The sequence below is a fragment of the Engystomops pustulosus genome, chromosome 1 (genome assembly GCF_040894005.1).
Source record: "Engystomops pustulosus chromosome 1, aEngPut4.maternal, whole genome shotgun sequence".
NCBI classification, from domain to species: Eukaryota; Metazoa; Chordata; class Amphibia; order Anura; family Leptodactylidae; genus Engystomops; species Engystomops pustulosus.
This window is the reverse complement of record NC_092411.1, coordinates 94752988-94770378: the sequence shown is the minus strand read 5'-3', so window position 1 is coordinate 94770378 and position 17391 is coordinate 94752988.

Sequence of the window (17391 nt, the reverse complement as noted above, 5' to 3'; positions counted from 1 at the left end):
AGGGGGCATGAGGAGGGGGCTGTATATAATGAATGGGGGATTAAGAGAGGACTGTATATAATGAATGGGGGGTGCATGCAGGGGGCTGCATTTAATGTTTGGGAGAAAAGGAGGGGGCTGCATATAATGGGCGATGATGGGGATGCATATAATCCATGTGGGGCTGCATATAATTAAACTATGGGTGGTGAGAGGGGCCTGGGCTGTATATAATTAATTCATGGGGAGGCTGCATATAATTAAACTATGGGTGGTGAGAGGGGCCTGGGCTGTATATAATTAATTCATGGGGGGCTGCATATAATTAAACTATGGGTGGTGAGAGGGGCCTGGGCTGTATATAATTAATTCATGGGGGGCTGCATATAATTAAGAAGAGGGTGAAGAGGCTTTATAAAATGAATCCATGCCGCTACGCCAGTTTACTGCAAAGGGGCCCACTGAGGCTTTGTCGCCCAAGGGCCCACTGAAACCTGGAGCCGGCCCTGGGTGCCCCTGTGTAGCAGTGCCTCCGCGCCCCCATGTTTCGGCCTGGGGCCTGTACAAGTCCCGCGTCGGCGATCCGCCCACCTTCTGTAGCTCCTGCATCGCGTGGCCCATGTCACGTGACTGACACGACCTGACGTCAGGTCGCGTAAGTCACGTGACCAGAGGCGCGTGGTCCAACCTGGAGGAGCCATTAGGAGTGAAGGTACGCGGAAGAAGACATCACCGGAGGGTAAGTATATAAGGTTATTATTTGTATAGGGAAGGCAGCTAGGGGCTTTTTATCAGGAAAGGTAGGCCCTAGGGGCTTTTTGTTAGTAAAGGTAGGCCCTGGGGGCTTTTTATTAGTAAAGGGAGGCCGCTAGGGGTGTTTTATCAGGAAAGAGAGGCCGCTAAGGGCTTTTTATTAGTAAAGGGAGGCCGCTAGGGGCTTTTTATTAGTAAAGGGAGGCAACTAGGGGCTTTTTATCAGGAAAGGGAGGCAGCTAGGAGCTTTTTATCAGGAAAGGGAGGCCGCTAGGGGCTTTTTATCAGGAAAGAGAGGATATCCCTTTTGTGTTCATCAAAACAGGCCCAGGTTTCACACTGAGTGAGTAAAATAAATTTAGAATCTATATTATTAACTATATGTATAATATGACTGTTTTAGTGTCATTTTGTGCTATTTTGGTTGGTGGTGTGCCCCAGGATTTTCTAAGTAGAAAAAGTGTGCCGCGGCTCAAAAAAGGTTGAAAATCACTGCACTAGACCATTCATGGGTGATAAGCACCCAGGATCACCAGAACTTAGACACAAACTGAGCCCTTTGATCAGAAATGATGTGTTGAGGAAGTCCATGAAGCTGGAAGATATGATGAAAACAAAATGGCAAGGCGAGGTGCAGATGGAAGACCTGGAAGAGGAACAAAATGGGACATCTTGATAAACTGGTCCGTCACCACCCAGATGATGGTATTGCCAGAAGAAGAAGGAAGATCCATGATGAAGTTCATTGCCATGTGCGACCACGGGCGACGGGGTATCGATAACGGCAGTAGCAGACTAGCTGGTTTCAGGCGAGATGACTTATTACTGACACAGAAAGTGCAGGAACCCACAAAATCCCGAACATCTTGAGCAGGTCAGGCCACCAGTAGAAACGGGAAATGAGGGCTACAGAGCGTTGCACCCCAGAGTGCCCAGCCACACGCGAACAATGTCCCCGAATCAATATCCTCTTTCTCAGTGCAGGTTGGACATACGTCTTGCAAGGGGGAAGCTGGCGAAGATCCACTGGAGCAGCAACAACCAGTTGTTCAGGAGAAATAATATACCAAGGGACTGGTTCCTCTCCAATGACATCCGAGGCACGGGAAAGAGCATCAGCCTTGATATTCTTCTCAGCAGGACGGAAGTGGATCAGGAGGTTGAAACATGAAAAAGTGACAGGCTTGCCTAGGGTTGAGACGTTGGGCTGTCTGGAGATACAGGAGATTCTTATGATCCATATATACGCAGACCAGATGGTGAGCTCCCTCCAGAAGATAACGCCACTCTTTCAGGGCAAGTTTGATGGCCAGAAGATCTCCTATGGAGTAATTCCTCTCTGCAGAGGAAAGAGTCTTAGAGAAAAAGCCACAAGTGAGAGTTCGGCCTTTAGGGCCTTTCTGGGTGAGCACCGCCCCTGCACCTACAGAGAATGCATCAACTTCCAGATGAAAGGGCTTCTCTGTATCAGGCCTAGTGAGAACTGGGGCTAAGGCAAAGTCAGATTTCAACATTGAGAAGGCTTCTTTGGCCGCCGAAGGTCACAGACGAGGATTGGCACCCTTCTTGGTGACCGCCACAATAGGAGATACAAAAGGGGAGAAGTCCGGGATAAACTGCCAGTAGTAGTTCGCAAAACCCAGGAATCTCTGAATTGCATGCAGACCTTCCGAACGCGGCCATTGACGAACCGCAGACAGCTTGGCAGGATCCATCGGGAGACCTCTGTCGAGGAAAGGGTGAAATTGCCATTTCTCTAGATTGCCGCAGAGGCGATTGGTCCTGAGGTGACTAAGAACTTGCCATACATGTAACTGATGGGACTTTAGATCTGGCGAGAACAACAGAATGTCGTCAAGATAGACCACAACACAGGTATATAGCAGATCCCTGAAGATGATCGTGTGACGAATTCTTGAAATACGGCTTGCACATTACACAGACCAAACGGCATTACCAAATACTTGAAATGTCCATCACTAGGATTAAAGGCAGTTTTCCACTCGTCACCCTTGCGAATCCGGATTAGGTTGTAAGCCCCACAAAGGTCCAGTTTGGAGAAAACCTTGGAGCCACGCAGCCGGTCAAAGAGCTCCATGATCAAAGGCAACGGATAGCGATTCCTAACCTCGACCTTATTAAGACCGCTATAATCAATGCATGGACGGAGTGACCCATCCTTCTTGGTCACGAAGAAGAAGCCTGCACCAGCCGGACAAGAGGACTCAAGTATATACCCTCTCTGCAGATTCTCTTGGATATATTCTGACATTGCTGCAGTTTCAGAGAGAGGATACACCTGACCCCGGGGAGGAGACGCCTCCGGCAGTAGATCTACAGGGCAGTCGTAGGGTCGGTGCGGAGGAAAAATTCTCTGCTTGTTTCTTGGTAACATGTTGGTAGGCCATCAGCAAAGTCCTGGTAACATGTTGGTAGGCTCCCCAGATACTTGGGCGCTAAGGAAGTGGCCAAGACAGGTACTGCCAGAGGCACCACCACCAAGCAAGGCAAATGTTGAACGCGGGCTTGCAGAGGCTCATGACGCAACTCCTTAGTGTGTTTCTTAAACCGAACATCAATCACGGCAGGTCGCGTGCAGACAATGCATCTTTGACTTGACACGAAAGTCCCTTTTAAAGGTTGCAGTCAGGGCAGCATCGTTCCAGGTGAGTTCAGAGGCCAGGGTACGGAACAAAATCGCATAATCACCTACGGACGAGTCCCCTTGACACAGGTTCAGCAGCGTGGTCTCCGCTGAAGACGCTCATGCAGGTTCCTCAAAAACGGCCCGGAATTCTGCCAGGAATGCTGTGATGGTAGCCGTGACCAGATCGTCTCTGTCGCAGAGAGGGGTAGCCCAGGCCATGGCCTTTCCAGAGAGGAGACTGATGAAGAATGCCACCTTGGACCGTTCATTGACAAATTGAGACGGCATAAGTTCAATGTGCAGGGAACACTGAGTTATAAAGCCCCTGCACAGCTTGTGGTCCCCATCATACTTAATAGGCATAGAGAGTCTCAGCCTAGGTTCAGCGGCAGACAGACAAACCAGGATAGCAGGAGAGATCGCAGGGATCTGACACTGTTGCTGAGTGGCAATCAACTGTTGCAGCATGGCGGTGACATGTCCAAGCTGTTCTCCTTGCGTAGCAATCTGCTGGGACTACTGGACCACAGCGGTGGTAAGATCAGCCAGTTTAGATAGCGGAACCTTGGAGGGGTCCATGGCTGGATCTTACTGTCGGGCTTCTGGGGTAGTAAACCCCCTGGTCCACCATGGATGATGACACAAGCTGACACCTGGGACCGGAATCCAAGTGGCACCCGATTTTCACCAGAGCCTGCCGCAAAGTGGGTTGGACTTGCTGCGGGGTGGTACTACCAGGTCGTTCCACAGGTGCGTCTTTATCCGCAGTGGCAGCCAAGGCGAGTTACAGAGTCAGAAGGCAAGTTTGTGGTTGGCAACAGGCTGGAGGTCAAGACAATCGGCAAAGGTTGAAGGTCAGAGACGGAGCAGGAGGCCAGGGCTGGCAGTAGAGGATCGTAAACGAGAACAGGTCCGGGGTTACAACGGGAGGTCAATATAAGGGAAAAGAGCAAAGGTACAAGCATTCTCTTAGGATTAAGCACGAAGATCCGTCGGGGAATGCTGGGAGAGGCTGGCTTTTAACAGAATCCAGGAAGTGACCAGCGCCAAACAGTGGTACGCTGGCCCTTCACATTTATGAGCGCCCGCGAGCGCCTTGGGGGGGGGGAGGGCGAGCTCGCTGGGTAGCCGAGACGGGAGCAGGAGCGTGGAGAGGTGAGTGAGGCTGGAAGGAGCGGCCGCCACGGAGTGGGGCACAGGTGCGGCTGCAACCCGACATGTGGGTCACAGGATCACCCGTGACAGTAACATTTAGTTTTTTTGTAAAATGAGCTGCATTACGGCTTATTTTTTCCGTGTTGAGTTGTACTTTTTATTGGAATCCTAATTTTTTTTGTATGTTTTTATTTTTTTTTTACAGTGTTCACTGTATGGGTTTAGAGATGATTCTTTAATTGTACAGGTTGTTACAGATGTGACGGTATGTTATATATGTGGTTTGTGGTGTGATTTTCACTTTTTTTATATGTAGGAGTTTGGTCATCTATGCACATGCATAGGCTGACACACCTCCTCTCTCCGACAGTATCTGTCATTGTGCTGCTGAAGGCAGCGCTAGGGTCCACTGGGATGCCATAGAGACAATCGGCAGCTCCCGAATTCGCCGGAGAAGGGGGGTATTGGGACGGGGGCACATATAGAAGCTCTATAGATGTCATGATCACAGCTGTAACCATGGGAACCCGACTGTTGTATACAGCAGGTGACAGCGGTGCAGGACAAAAATGTTCATCTAGGGAGGCAAAATAGCCGCACAAAAAAGTGGTATTGTTTCTGCTTCTTATCTCTTTGACAGCCATGGGTCTTCTTGGGAATTATGCAACAAGTTTTTTAGGCCTGGATTTGGGGATCTTCTACCATTCTTCCTTGCAGATCCTCTCCAGTTCCCTCAGGTTGGATGTAAAACCTTGGTGGAAGCCATTTTCAAGTTTCTCCAGAGATGCTCAGTTGGGTTTAGGTGAGGGTTCTGGTTGGGCCAGTGAAGAATGGTCACAAAGTTGTTCTGACGCCACTGCTTTGATATTTTAGCTGTGTGCTTAGGGTCATTGTCTTTGTAAAAGGTGAACCTTTAGCCCAGTCTGAAGTCCAGAGAACTCTGGAAGAGGATTTCATCCAGGATATCTTCGTACTTGGCCGTATTCATCTTTCCATCAATTGCTACCAGTCGTCCTGTCCCTGGGGCTGAAAACACCCCCATAGCATGATGCTGCCACCACCATCATGTGTCACTGTTGGGATTGTATTTGGCAGGTGATGAGCAGTGCCTGGTTTTCACCACACATACTGCTTAGATGAACAAAAAAAAGTTCAATCTTCATCTCATCAGACCAGAGAATCTTATTTCTCATAGTCTGGGAGTGTGTTTTTTTGCAAACTGTATGCATGTTTTCATATGTCTTACAATTTATCTGCCATAAAGCCCTGACTGGTGGCTGCTGCACTTATAGTTGACTTATTGGAACTTTCTCCCATCTCCCCACTGCATCGCTTTACCTCTCTAACTAAGGCTCTTCTCCCATGATTGTTTAGTTTGGCTGAATGGCGAGATCAAGGAAGAGTTCCAAACTTCTTCCTTTTAAAGATTATGGAGGCCACTGTGCTGCAGAAATTCTTTTGTAAACTTGGCCAGTTTTGTGCCTTGCCACAATTCTGTCTCTGAGCTCCTTGTGCAGTTGCTTTGACCTCCTGATTCTCATGTGCTCTGACATGCACTGTGAGATGTAAGGTCTTATATAAACAGGTGTGTGCCTTTCCTAATCAAGTCTAATTAGTTTATTTAAACACAGCTGGCCTCCAATGAAGGCATAGAATCATCTCAAGGAGGATCAGAAGGAAATGTACAGCATGTGAGTTAAATATAAGTGTCACAGCAAAGGGTTTGAATACTTATGATCATGTGATATTTCAGTTTTTCTTTAATAAATTAGCAAAAATATCTATGTTACTGAGAGGATGATGCTGCCTCATGTGACTTGGAGTGTGACTGTACTGGTTAATTTAGCCCACTCAAACTGGAGCTCACCTTTCACTCCAAGTATGAATATTTGCTGCCACCACTTATTGAATTTATACTAGGACCAATAAGTATCCCACTCTACATCCACTCTTGCTTCTCAAGGAAGTAACCATACTTTAAACGGCTATAAGTTCGCAGAGCATACAGGGACCAATATTAAAGTAAAAGCTTTAATTACAATAGGTGTTCAGTGGGTCCAAAAAAAATGTAATAATAAAAGAATTACAAAATAAAATGACACACAAGTCAAAACAGTTATAGTTCTGTGTGTGTGTGTGCTATATAAATAAAGGGATTATTATTATAAAATAAAATGGGAGAAAAATAACAGAAACTTACAAATTAAAGAAATTCCAGATTTCCTGGAGGTGGGAGAAATATGGGACACTCCAGCTTGTCCAGCAGCCTCCATAGAGTGAACCAAGTGTTAATGAGGGGGATAGTCCACAAATACTTGAACAGTTCCTTTGTTTCCCAATCCTGATGCTGGAGGGGGTGACCAAGTGTCTTTTGGGGTCTGCACAGACCAGTCTTCAGGTCAGAGTTTATCAGGCTGTAAAAACTCTAGGATGTCATAAAAAGCTGCCTGGACACTTCAAAAGATGCCAGTTGTCCTATATTTAAAAAATTCTCCACCCTTAATAAAAGTCCTTTTATGAAAATCTACATTTTTATTTGTGTCAAGATGGGCTGCAGAATGTGTATTAATGAGCAAAAAAATAACTTTTGGCAGCAATGAAACAAAGAGTGATACATTTAAAAAGGTTTGAATAATTTCTGTACCCGCTGTATACTGTAACCTCTCTATTAGATATACACTCACCGGCCACTTTATTAGGTACACCTGTCCAACTGCTTGTTAATTAACTTAATTTTTAATCAGCCAATCACATGGCGGCAACTCAGTGCATTTAGGCATGTAGACATGGTAAAGACAATCTCCTGCAGTTCAAACCGAGCATCAGTATGGGGAAGAAAGGTGATTTGAGTGCCTTTGAACGTGGCATGGTTGTTGGTGCCAGAAGGGCTGGTCTGAGTATTTCAGAAACTGCTGATCTACTGGGATTTTCACGCACAACCATCTCTAGGGTTTCCAGAGAATGGTCCGAAAAAGAAAAAACATCCAGTGAGCGGCAGTTCTGTGGGCGGAAATGCCTTGTTGATGCCAGAGGTCAGAGGAGAATGGGCAGACTGGTTTGAGCTGATAGAAAGGCAACAGTGACTCAAATCGCCACCCTTTACAACCAAGGTAGGCAGAAGAGCATCTCTGAACGCACAGTACGTCGAACTTTGAGGCAGATGGGCTACAGCAGCAGAAGACCACACCGGGTGCCACTCCTTTCAGCTAAGAACAGGAAACTGGGGCTACAATTTGCACAAGCTCATTTGGACAGTAGAAGATTGGGAAAACCTTGCCTGGTCTGATGAGTCTCGATTTCTGCTGCGACATTCGGATGGTGTCAACAACATGAAAGCATGGATCCATCCTGCCTTGTATCAACGGTTCAGGCTGCTGGTGGTGGTGTCATGGTGTGGGGACCCTTGGTACCCATTGAGCATCGTTGCAATGCCACAGCCTACCTGAGTATTGTTGCTCACCATGTCCATCCCTTTATGACCACAATGTACCCAACATCTGATGGCTACTTTCAGCAGGATAATGCGCCATGTCATAAAGCTGGAATCATCTCAGACTGGTTTCTTGAACATGACAATGAGTTCACTGTACTCAAATGGCCTCCACAGTCACCAGATCTCAATCCAATAGAGCATCTTTGGGATGTGGTGGAACGGGAGATTCGCATCATGGATGTGCAGCCGACAAATCTGCGGCAACTGTGTGATGCCATCATGTCAATATGGACCAAAATCTCTGAGGAATGCTTTCAGCACCTTGTTGAATCTATCCCACGAAGAATTGAGGCAGTTCTGAAGGCAAAAGGGGGTCCAACCCGTTACTAGCATGGTGTACCTAATAAAGTGGCCGGTGAGTGTATATATGTGATGATGCATCTCTATACACCCTGTATACCACTAATCTATCATCCCTGCAAAATGGGAGTGTTCTGCTGGTAAGCACAGGGAGAAAACTTGCTTCAAAAAATCTAAGTCACTGTTGTGTGTGAATACACACCAAACGAACCTGCTCAAAACTCCAGGTGCACGGTCCTCTGAGAGTACTTCTCTTCTCCCAGATTCCCGGTGAAACAAAAAGTGCCGACCTCATTTGTTCTGAAGTTCAAAAAATCTAAACAACGATCCAAACAGCAATAAAAATTCCCCCCAGCACACTGCACCCCAGTATATATGTATCCAGCACACCTCCCCCCAGTATCTAGTTATCCAGCACACTGCAGCTTCCCACTTTTTTGCAAAGAAGACACAAGGCTGATTTCTCTCAGAATAGTCCCTTTCTATATTACAGCTGGTATGGGCATATCAAAGAAAGCCAATGCCAGGTGCAGAATAGATAATGAAAGTCTGGGCGTAGGGATTGGGCAATGGTCAGGTAAAATCAAAGGTACTAGTCAGGGTAGGCAGCAGACAGAATACAAGGTACAGGCCGATGGTCAGGACAGGCAGATGTGGATCAGGGTCAAGTCAGAAATAGAATTCGGAATCACAGAGTAAAACTGAAATTGTACAATACAGTAGAGCCAGGGTCGGAAAAACAGAAATACTGATTATATCATACATTCACACCATTGAAGAAATCATAGGCTGGGAACCTTTAAGGGGTATTCCCACGAAGACAAGATTCTTAAATGTACTCAGAATAACAAAATAACATTTTCTCTAATTCACACGTATTAACTTCCAACCTGTCTCTATCAGTCCTGGTGTATACAATTTCGAACTTCGAAGGTCGCCCAGGGCAGATTCTTCTTATGAATAGCTTCTCCTATCTGCAGGATGCAGTGTGATCTCTGCCTGAGCTCACACACAGACACTTCCTGCCAGCAAGCTGCGTTTGCGGACTTACTTTATAAGCTAAAGATATAATAATATCATTATAGCAGGAGAAGGAGGCATGTACAAGAGCTGACTATGTGTGTTTTAGCTGAGTTACAGAGTGTCATTGTGTGTAATATGCATCTCATGGATCGCATCAGCTCTGATCTTCGTTTTTCTATGTGTCAGATATCAGTGAAATGTTCAGGAGCTAAATGAAAGTGCAGACAAACCTGTACTCTAATAATCTAAACATACTGTCAGCTCCAGGGATCATAATGTGCCTGCTTAGAGAGTACCCATCCACACTCTAAATAAAAAAATAATAAAATTGTAAAGTAAGGGGGTTAAAAATGATCTTTATTGTGTAAACATCACTAGGGGATTCAAATTTGATAACTTTCTTTCATGGGCAAATCGCTTTAACACTCAGCACCACCCATTGTGTCTTTATAACCAGGAGTGTGCAATGATTGGGGACTGAATGGGAATGGTAATGTTTTTATTATCTGATCTAAATTCTGCCAGAATACTGATAACTGTGGTCGCGGACCTGGCGCCGGCTTGAAGAATGACGATGGCGTTTCATGGAGATAGAAGAGGAGCTGCAGCAAACATGAAGGTAGAAGAGAAGCTGCCCGGGCCGTCGAAATGGTGAATACAGAGTTTTTTTTTTTTTTGGGCTGGTGACTTTATACTACAGGGGCTGGCAGGCTATACACTACAGGGGGCTGGCAGGCTATAGACTACAGGGGGCTGGCAGGCTATATACTACAGGGGGCTGTAGGAGCCAGGAGCATAAGATGCTGTGCGTGATGACGGCATCACGCAAATATGTACTATAGAGAGAGGCCTGTGTATACTGGGCAAAAGAGGAGCAGTGGGACAAGAAGAATTTATGAATTTTTTATGACATGGAGGAGGTTTTATGAATTTTATAGGATACGGGGGGCTGCTGTTATAAATTTTACATAACGAGTGGGGGGATTTTTTGAATCTTATATTACAGGGGGGCTGCTGTCATGTATTTTATATGCCTGGGGGGGGGGGGGGGGCGCTGTTAGTAATTTTATAGAACACTGGGGCTACTGTTATGAATTTTATATGACATGGATCCTTTTATTAATTTTATATATGATGGAGGTCTGCTGTTAATTTTTCATTATGTATAGGTGGCAGCGTGTTCAGTTGTATGGAGTGTTATTTAGCAGCATGGGACATAGTAGTTATCCAGGAGACACTGGGGCACATTTACTAAGGGCTTCATGCCAGTTTTCTGTTGAACTTTGCACTTTCTTTCTAGTGCAAACTGCTTGCACAGGTATTTAAGGAGTGTTGCACGTGACCCATTTGTGTCGTGGCTGCACAAGTCTTCATGCGCCACATATTTCTGCACTGATTGGGGCATTCCAGTGCTCAGTTGAACCGCACGCTGCTTGACAGAATTGTGTTGCATGCTTTATGTTACCAAAAAAAAAAAGTGGTTCTGTCAGAGAAGTGCAGAGGGCGCCATATTCATGAAGGACGGGCGCCACAAGTAATGAATCTAGCACCCCCTGCATGCACATAGTATACACTGCACTGTTCTCAGTAAATGTACCCCACTATACTCTATTAACTGTGATAAATTTTTAGTGGCACAGTGTGGCAAGTAGTTGACTGCCTGGCAAATTCTGCAGAGACGGCGGGAGAAGTCAATGGGAGGTTGTATAGCTGATGGAGAATTGTCACCTGTGAAGAGCCCCCAGGATACGGACAAGGGTGAACCATGCAAACACAGAGGGAGAAGGAAGCAACTGTGACTGATTTCATCCGTAAGTGATACCCATCTCTACCCATTAACAAAAATATTTTTTTTTTCTAAAATTACAACACTTTACCACTTTAATAATGATTTTAGGTCAACAGTAGAAACATGAAAGTGAGGGGAAAAAAAATCCCTGAACGACATACAAACTATGCAGCCCATTCAGTTACATGTGCTGAAGGATTTCCCAGAAACACGCATGTGAGTCCAAGAAGTTCCATCATGCATGATGCCCTGGATAAAGCAATGCCACTCCTTGAAGTACTATATGAGTTTGGTTTAACGCCTTTGTGCATCCTGGTGCTGCGGGGGTGTATGGAGAGAGCTCGTGAACTGAACATACACAGCGGATGTCAGCTGTTTAATACAGCATGTTAAGTGCCGTGGTCGAACCTGACTACGGCACCTAACATCACCAAACACCGTCATCTTGGATGAGCGATCAGCTCTGCCTGTGATGTCAATTGAAGGGTGGCGATCGGTTTTCAAGGCAGCCGATAGTCTCATAGAGACTTGTTAGATTGCCATGTATAATGATCTCCATTAGCGACCGAATGAGCTACCGTATATACTCGAGTATAAGCCAACCCGAGTATAAGCCGAAACTGCTAATTTTACCACCAAAAGCTGGTAAAACCTATTGATAAGCCGAGGGTGAGAAATGCATTGGTCACAGTCCCCCAGTAGTATACAGCCAGCCAGCCCCCTGTAGTATACAGCCAGCCAGCCCCCAGTAGTATACAGCAAGTCCCCTGTAGTATTCAGCCAGCCAGCCCCCTGCAGTATACAGTCAGCCATCCCCTGTAGTATACAGCCAGCCATCCCCCTGTAGTATACAGCCAGCCATCCCCCTGTAGTATACAGCCACCCAGCCCCCTGTAGTATACAGCCAGCCAGTCCCCTGTTGTATACACCCAGCCCCAAGCATACAGTCAGCCCTATATAGTATTCAGCCAGCCAGCCCCCAGTAGTATACAGCCAGCAAGCCCCAAGTAATTTACATCCACACAGCACCAAGTAATATACAGCCAGCCGGTCAAGCAAAATACAGCCAGCCAGCTAGCCCCAAGTAGTATACAGCCTTCTCCTCTTCTGTCTTCCTTCTGCTGTATTAGCCGCCAGAGTTGCGTCCATGTGATCGGCTAATCGCCGATCGCATGTAAGCGTCTCTGCCGGCTAATACAGCTAAAGGATGACAGAAGAGGAGCCTTGCCGAGCATCGTAGGGTAAGTATGTAAGTTTATTTTTTTTAATTGACTCGTGTATAAGCCAAGGTGAGATTTTTCAGCACATTTTTTGTGCTGAGAAACTTGGCTTATACACAAGTATATATGGTATATACAGAAATATAGTAGTATTGCACTATATAGCGTAAATGAAAATGAGTCCTGCAAGGGTTAATATATATCCATTATGTTGAAACAATATCACACTATTCTTGGTAGGAACCCTTTCAATACAGCAGCAAAATTGAGGTGGACAAGTAGATGAGAGAAGCCTCATAGAGTCAAAGGCGTGTTTTCAGGGAATTTTCCAAATGACACACACGGTTCATGTAATGAAACAGATGCACAATTTGAAAGTGGATCAGTGTTTTTTTCTCCTCCTGACTTAGAAGCATCAACATAGAGGTAAAGTATTTCCACCTCTTAAGTACCAATTTTCTAGAACAACATTTACAATAAATGTATAATGGACTGACTCAAGGGGCACTGCTGGAGTGTTATACAAACACTCCTGGCCCTGCTCTCAGTTTCCATTCTAAGGCTACATGCACACTGTCGCTGCCCGCCGTACCGTAGCACGGCTGGCACACAGCAGTGGCGGGGAAATGAGGAGGGGGAGAGCGCCGCTCACCCCCACCCCTCTCCTAGAATATATGGCGCCGTAATAGGAGATGTCCTATCTTTCTATGGGGTCAGAACGGTTTGTGCCGCACGCGTGCTGCACCGCACCTCTCCCTATGGGCGCTGTGCGCCCATTGCCGTCTATGGGGGACGTGTATCGGCCGTATATATGTCGGACATAAATACTGCCGTATTTCGGACATAAATACTGTATTCACACTGCCGTATGGGGGGGGGGGGGCGTATATAAGGCATATATATGTCCCCCATAAATGGCAATGGGCACACGGCGCCATACGGGAGCAGTACGGTACCGCACAAGTGCGGCACCGTAACGTTCCGTACCCCGTGAAAAGATAGGACATGCCCTATCTTTTTTCGGAATACAGCGCCGTGCCCCATGTTACTGTATAGAGAGGGGCACGGGTGAGCAGTCTCTCCTCCTCTCTCCCACACGCCACTGTGTGCCCGCCGTGCTATAAATAAAATTATTATTCCCCGTAATCTAATATACAAACCTGAGTGTGTGTGTGTGTGTGTGTATCTATGTCTGCTAAATTTTGCACAGTTGTTGCCTGCGACTCAGGGAACGTCTTAGACCAGGTTTTGAGCCGAAATTTTCACCCAGTGCTTTCCAAAATCCATTTATTACCCACCATATACAGGAGCCATTGTCTGCTGCTGCTTCTGTGGAAGTTCATAGCATCATAGTTCATACCGTTGAAAAAAGACACTTGACAGACAGTCCCTGGAATAAGAGTGTCAGAGACAGACAGTCGCTGGAATGAGAGTATCAGAGACCGACTGTGTCTGGAATGAGAGTGTCAGAGACAGACAGTTGCTGAAATGAGAGTATCATAGACAGACAGTCGCTGGAATAAGAGTGCCAGAGACATATAGTCCCTGGAATGAGACTTCCAGAGACAGGCAGTTGCTGGAAAAAGAGTGCCAGAGACAGACAGTAGCTGGAATGAGAAAGTCAGAGGCAAAAAAGTTTATTTAAAAGGACGGTCAGTTACAGTCTGACACATTATATAGATTCATATAAAATATATTTTTTTAACTGATTCTATATTTAGATTTACTATCCCGGGCAATGCCGGGAGGTACTGCTAGTCTAATTTATAAAGCTAAGCGTATGTATGTGTGTGTGTGTGTGTGTGTATGTATGTCCGCTAAAGCAATCTGTACCATAACGTTAACAGTCACCAAATTTTGCACAGCTGCTCTCTGTGACTCAGGGAACGTCATAGAATAGGTTTTGACCCAAAATTTTAACTAAAAATCCTAAATACACTTATCAACCACCATATACATAAGCCAGTGTCTGCTGTTGCTGCTGTGGCAGTTGGAAGCTGAGCCGTAATTGGTTGCTGCTCTGCCACAGGTCATTTAAATGAGCTCTAAACTGTGATTGGTTACTACAGGCAATGTGTAGAAGACAACTTATGTGTGAGGTAAGATGGACAGAGACACATAGGGGGATATTTCTTAGAAGTGTCTGTGGTAAAACTGTTTCAGTTGCCCATCAGAGATCAGCTGTAACTTTATAAACAGCTGTGCAAAAATCAATCAGAAAAATCATGGCCAACTAGAGCAGTTTTGCTCTCAGACACTTCTGATAAATCTCTCAATAGACAAAGTGACAGTCAGGGAATGAGATGCCCGATACAGACAGTCACCGGAATGAGAGTGCCCGAGACAGACAGTCACCGGAATTAGAGTGCCCGAGACAGATATTCACTGAAAGGAGACTGCGAGCGACAGTCACTGAAAGAGACTGCCAGAGACAGTTTCAGTGACAGGGACGGTCAGAGACAGAGACAATCAGAGACAGTATATAGATACATATAAAATATTTTTTGTTAACCCATTCTCTTTTCTTATAGCTAAGAACAGTTATTTACTATCCCGGGCAACGCCGGAAGCTACAGTCATGGCCAAAAGTTTTGAGAATGACACAAATATTATATTTTCTCATGATCTCTTGCCCTCTGGACGCCCAAATCGCCACCATTTCGTCATTTTGCAACATACAAAAAGGTGATCAAAAGGTTGTACAGTCCTCAAAATGGTTTCAATGAAAACATCAGCTTGTCCAGCAAAAATGACACTTTACATAGCTCTGTATGCCTTAGAATGAAAAAGTTATTGGTGTTAGAATATGGCTAAACTAAGAATTTCGTTGTACACAAGATTTACATTTTTTTAGTATCCAAACATAAAAGCGATATAAATTTGGTGTAACAATGTAAAAACAAAGCCCAAAGGAATATGAGGCAACTATGTTTTTTTTTGCCAGATAACAAGCGCAAATAAGTCTCTGTATTCGGCAAAATAAAACGGATAAAGTGTGTGGCAAGAGGGGAGTAAAAAACAGAACTAAACTAATGGATAATTGCCTGGTAAGGAAAGGGTGAAAGAGACTGGGTGTCATTTTATTACTTTATAAATGTATCTACTCAGCCGGTTTAAGGCTACATTCACACTGCCGTATAGGGGACGTAAATACGGCCGATATACGCCCCCCCATAGACGGCAATGGGCGCGCGGCGCCATATATTCCTTTGGAGAGGATCGGGGGTGAGTGGCACTCTCCCCGGCACTAACGTGTGCCTGCCGTGCTACGGTACGGCGGACAACAGCAGTGTGAATGTAGCCTAAGGCTACACACGATTTATGCCCACCATACCATAGTACGGCGGGCATACATGAGCACCGGGGAGAGGAGGAGGGGGAGAGATCTACTCACCCCCACCCCTCTCCATAGGAATACACAGGAAGGGAAACCAGAGGAGGTAAGAACTTGTTTATTTTTTATTTTTTTTACACCTACATCTTCAGCTCACCTATTTATATTTTTATTAAAGTCGGACAACCCTTTTAAAGATGCCGATGTAAATGACTGGCAAATAAGTCCGTACTACTGGCGATCTGCCACCCCTCTCAGAAGTCCGCAATTTTCTCCCTGATCCCGGGATTTTCCCACCTCATGGCAGATGTGGCCCTGACTATAAGCTACTAGGGAGTTACTGCTGCTATTGGCAACTGGGTGCCAAATGACTATTGTGTCTATTGGGGGCTCTATTACTATTAGATACAAAGGGTTAATAACTATTGGCTACAGAAGAGAACTGTGACTATGTTGGATACTGTGGGGCACTGTATATTAGCTACTGTGGCGGCAAAATAGTTATTTTAAGGTAAGCAAGAAAACAGTATTAAGTGTGTGATCAGAAGGTAGAGATGATGATGAAGAGACAGCACAGCCATGCAGAAAAGTAAGATGTCATTTGTCAGTTAGCAGTACTGTTACTACCCATGAGCTCACAATTCTGCAGCATCTCCTCTGTGCTGTGACTAAGCCGACTCTCTGTTACCTTCTCCTATGAAATGGAGATTCGTTGTGACGGCCTTATACCAAGTCACATTTATCATCCAGCACCAATGTAATAAATCTGGTGCAGTATAGGGTTCACTGTGTCCCTTTGCTTGGTTCTATTAATATATCTATGTAGTAAGCTTGGCTCTGGTCCTTATGGCCCTATATCTATGTAGTAAGCTTAGTTCTGGTTGTTATGGCCCTATATCTATGTAGTAAGCTTGGTTCTGGTGCTGCAGTATGCTCTGTTCTGTTAACATATCTAGGTAGTTATTTTGGTTCTGCTCATGTATATTTGTAGTAAGCTTTGGTGTGGCCCTGTAGCGATTACAGTCCAGTATCTATATAGTAAGCTTGGTCCTAGTAATGTATCTATGTAATACTCTTTGTTCTGATACTGTATCAAAACTTGGAACTGATGATGTTGTAATCTTGGTGCTGGTAATATATATATATATATATATATATATATGTTTTCTTAGTTTTGGTACAGTTTCATTGTAAAAGGTAAAGTTACAATTTATTTTTTATGTAAGAAGGTTTATTTTAATATTTCTATGCACTAAGCCTCAGATCATTTAAAAACTAATCACTGCAAGGGAGGGGGGGCACAAGATTTGCCCGTCAGAGGTCCTGAAATTCCTTGTGCCAGCCTGTGTGAGCTACATAAGTGGAGATATATTGGCGATAAAAGACATGGTTGGGAATTGGATCTTTGCAGCTGTCTGCATGTCTGCTTCTATAGCACAATAGAATCACAATGACAACAGAACCACAGTTTTAGCTGCTACAGAACCCGGAACTCATTTGCTTATGTCTTTGGAGGTGTTTTTTTTTAGTGGCCAAAAAAACAGTTGACCGAGTCCCTTAAAGTGGTTAAATGCCTTCCACTATTGTAAATCTATACAGGTTGGCCACTGCCAATTTCAAGGGAGATAGGATATGGCTATTCAGACTTATGTGGCCATAACCTATGAAACCTAGAACACAAACCTGCTTGGCTGAACC